Source organism: Sus scrofa, chromosome 1 (genome assembly GCF_000003025.6).
Source record: "Sus scrofa isolate TJ Tabasco breed Duroc chromosome 1, Sscrofa11.1, whole genome shotgun sequence".
In the NCBI taxonomy this organism is placed as follows: domain Eukaryota; kingdom Metazoa; phylum Chordata; class Mammalia; order Artiodactyla; family Suidae; genus Sus; species Sus scrofa.
This window is the reverse complement of record NC_010443.5, coordinates 2,089,157-2,093,328: the sequence shown is the minus strand read 5'-3', so window position 1 is coordinate 2,093,328 and position 4,172 is coordinate 2,089,157.

Genomic DNA, 4,172 nt, shown 5'->3' with positions numbered 1-4,172 from the left:
TATTTTGTAGTCACGGTAACTTGGTACCAGTGGCGCCGACGTGTCCTTGTCCTTGTCCCTGCCCCAGCGCCACTCCGGCCCCAGCGGCGGGAGCCCGTGTGCACCTTCCAGCGGCCACAGCGGACCCTGCCCGGGGCGTCTTTGCCTCCGCGTCTGGATCGCCCGCCCCCAGGACCGAGCCAGGCTCTCTTGTTTCCGTCTCATTCTCAGAGCCACCGCAGCAGGAAGGGGCTGTCTCCCGCCCCTCAGCCTGAGTGTTTGCGTCCTGCCATCGCTGTCATTGTCCAGAGCGTAAGCTCCGCTCCAGCGGGCGCTCTTAACCCACACATGCCCTTGGTGTGTGTGGTGCGTGCTCAGCAAGGCCCGTGGCTGTGGCCGTGGCTCTTCAGGCACTGGCGAAGGGCTGGGGTGCCGCTGATGGCTGGGCCCTGTCCTCACTCTAAACCTGGAGCGGCCCTGCCTTCGGGTCTGAGCCGTGGGTTCATGGCCAGCGAAGGCCCTGGCTGCCCGCCGCCGCACGGCTGGTTGGAGCCGTGTGCTTGAAGGAAGCGTGTCTGGCACCGAAGAAGCAAGGCCCGAGCTGGCTGGGCAGGCCGGGAGGGCAGCGCTCACCCGGAGAGGGGCACACCCCATGGGCGGGTGCCCCCCTCTTCCCTGGCAGGCCTTGGGCCGGCCGGGAACCCCACCTGTTCTCTGCCCTTGCACACCGGCCCGCCCCACCCTCCTGACAGTCTACACTGCCAGCCTCCACAGTGTGAAGGGCATATTTGGGGAACGATTGGCCGCTGCTTCAGGACACGTCCCCTGACGGGGAAAGTGAACAGCGCGAGGCAGGCTGAGATGACCAGCAGCAGCTTGGCTTGGAGGAAACAAAACTCAGAGAACAAAATGACTGTAAAATGAGAACCGAATTGCGCTACTCGAGGTCAGAGGAGGTTTCTACGTAAAAAAGGCTGCTGAGAAAAGCGTGCAGAATCAAAATGATGTTCGATTAAAAAGTCGTTGGGCCAAGTCATTCCGGCAAGCTCTGACTGATGGGCTCTTAGTGACCTCGGAGCCCAAGAACCCCCTGTGCGGCTGGCAGGGGCCGGAGGGAGCCGTGCAGAGGACGAGCCGCAGCCCCGGTTCGTCCACACGCGTGAAGCGGAGGCAGCGACGAGCCGAGGCTCAGAGCCCTGAGTGCTGAGCTGGGTGAGTGGGAGCCAGGCCCACGGCCCGGTGGATCCTGGTGAAACTGGGCGCTTATTAGTGTGAAAAAAGACTTCCAAGATCATTTTAAAGGAATGACACCGAAATTGCCTGCCCCAGATGCTAGAAGTAATAGAGCAACGACTGCAGAGTTAGAGGGAAGAGGAATTGTGAACACAGAATGGCTGCTCTGATCAAAAAGGGAGCCTACTTCCCGCTGTGGCACAGCGGATTCCTGATCCGGCTTGTCTGTGGTCCGGCGCCGGGGATTAAGGGTCCAGCATTGCTGCAGCTGTGACATGGTGGCAGATGCGGCTCAGGTTCCATCCCCGGCCCTGGGACTTACCCGTGCTGCGGTGTGGCCAAACCCCCTCCCCAACAACATACACTGAAACCCCCCAAAGGGAAGCCTTGTTGCCTGTAGGAGATGGATCCAAAGCAAGGGGAGACGGGCCTGGCACCTCATGTGTCGTCATGCCTGCACTGTGTTTTGAGGGGCAGCCTGTGCTGCTTCCGGCAGCAGGAGAGGCCCGTGGAGCCCTCCCCACCTTCTAGAACACCCTGTGCTGTGCCTCAGAGCCTCTGCAGATCTGAGACACTGGGTGAAGCCAGGCCTGCTCCCCGAGAGCAGGGAGGAGGAGCAGGTGGAGGGTGGGGGCAAGGGCAGGGGCTCCCAGGCCGGCGTCCGGGTGCGTCCAGAGGAACGGGGGAAAGGCCGGAGCCACCCCACAGAGGCGTCCGTCCGGACGACGGCTTCTTCAAGGCTCATTTCTGATATTTTAACCTGAATCTGTTGGCAATTTATTCAATCTTCAGATCTGATGATGAAGTTAATTTTTTTCCCCTGTAAAGTTTTAATTTTCCAACATTTGTAGTTGCTAAAAAAGCAAATTTTGACATGTTTTATAAGTCACGAGACCACTAGAGATCTTAATCTTTTTTTTTTTTTTTTTTTTGTCTTTTTGTCTTTTCTTGGGCCGCTCCGATGGCATGTGGAGGGTCCCAGGCTAGGGGTCTAATCGGAGCTGCAGCCACGGCCTACGCCACAGCTCACGGCAACGCCGGATCCTTAACCCACTGAGCAAGGCCAGGGATCGAACCCGCAACCTCATGGTTCCTAGTTGAATTCGCTAACCACTGCGCCATGATGGGAACTCCGTGATAGAAAAAAATCAAGTTCAAGTCTTGGTGTCGGATTGCTGCGCTGCAGAGGCTGTACTAAGTCTTGGTGGCAGGCACCCTGCAGCCCCAGGCGCACTGGTGCCCCGGCGGCCCCGCCTTCCTGACTCCTTCCCTATCACGCACGTCTGGTGACTCCTGGTCTCGCTCTCTCGAGGCCCAGGTTGGAGGAGGCACTTATTTCCTGCGCTATCGTGTGCCAGGTGCTTGTCACCTGTCCCTTTCCTCCCTGCACACCCTGTTGTGGGAGAAATGTACCAACGTGCCACCTAATTACAGATGATTAGGGGGCTGGGTGCAAGGTGCTGCCCAGGTGGGGACAGGCACCAGTGACATCCTGGCCTCAGCACAGTCGGTGAGGGACGTGCAAGCCCCAGGTCTGTGCCATGTGTGTCGAGGGCTGGGCTGCCCACAGCCCTGTGTGGGGTCTGGAGAGTGACCACAGCCCAACCGGAAAGGTGACGTTTGAGACGACCTCAGACCTTTGGTACCCTGGAAGCTGGTGGGCTGATGGGGTCTGCCTGGGATCGCCGGGTCGAAGGAATGAGCAAAGGGCCCTCCTGGGAAGGGAAGTGTGGGGGCGGCAGGGGTGCAGGAGACACCGGAGCAGAGGGGCGACCACACTCAGACCAGGAGACACAGGAGCGGAGGGACCCCCACACACAGACCAGGGTCCCGCACGCCTTCCCTCCTGGCCAGGTGCTGCTGGAAAGTGATTCGTGAATGTTCTCAGTTTGCTCGTCTGCACAAGGCGGGCAAAGCCTCCTGACTTCACAGGACCGCTGCTGTGTCGGAGTGTGGCGGTGTCGTTGGCAAACAGCAAATCCTCAGTGAACAGCAACGGTTTTCACTAAGATGCTAAGAGTCACAGGACTTGGGGGGAACTGCTGTTGAGGGAAGGGAGAAGAGAGCGTTGCTTGGGTGGTGACTCGGTTTCCGGTGCATTTCTGTTCCTCTTCCAAGGCCTGATTCGGAGGTCTCTTCCGGTCAAGACTTCCTCACCCGCCGAGCTGCCTCGGGTGTGATGCACTGTGCGGTCTGGAGTTTCTTGTGTCCCTGTCCCTGGTGTCCTGACTCGAGTCTCTAGCTGTGACTCCACCACCCTCAGAGGAGACTTGGCGTGGTTACGGGATGAAAGCTGCTGAAACTGTTGGAAGAATCACAGTGCATGCCCTAAAAATTTACATCCACTGTGATCTGAACACCCCGAAATTGCATTTTGTTCACAAGAGGATTATAGAATTAAGAGTAGCAACTCTCGGGAGTTGTGGCTCAGAGGTAATGAGCCCAACTAGTATCCCTGAGGACACAGATTCAATCCCTGGCCTCGCTCCTTGGGTTAAGGATCTGGTGTCATGAGCTGTGGTGTAGGTCACAGATGCGGCTCGGATCTCGCGTTGCTGTGGCTGTGGTGTAGACTGGTGGCTACAGCTCCGATTCGACGCCTAGCCTGGGAATCTCCATGTGCTGTAGGTGTGGCCCTAAAAGGACAAAAAAAAAAAAAAAAAAAAAAAAAAGCCGCTCCCAGTGTGGTCCAGACTGAGCTGTCAGGCGTCTTTGCGCTAAAGATGCGTGAGGAGACGTGGACAGTTACCCCGACGTGAAGACCCAGTTGTAACCAAGTACTTTTTCAACACCGAAAGGGGTAGCTCTTTTGCATAGAAATAACGAGTAGACTTGTGTTAGCTGCTGATGCCGTGAACGAAGAGGAGCGCCTCAGGCACACACACGGTACAGACACTGAGGTTTACTCTGATTTGCTATGAAATATCAGTGACGACGCCGTGAGACTGCGTGGTGTGCCG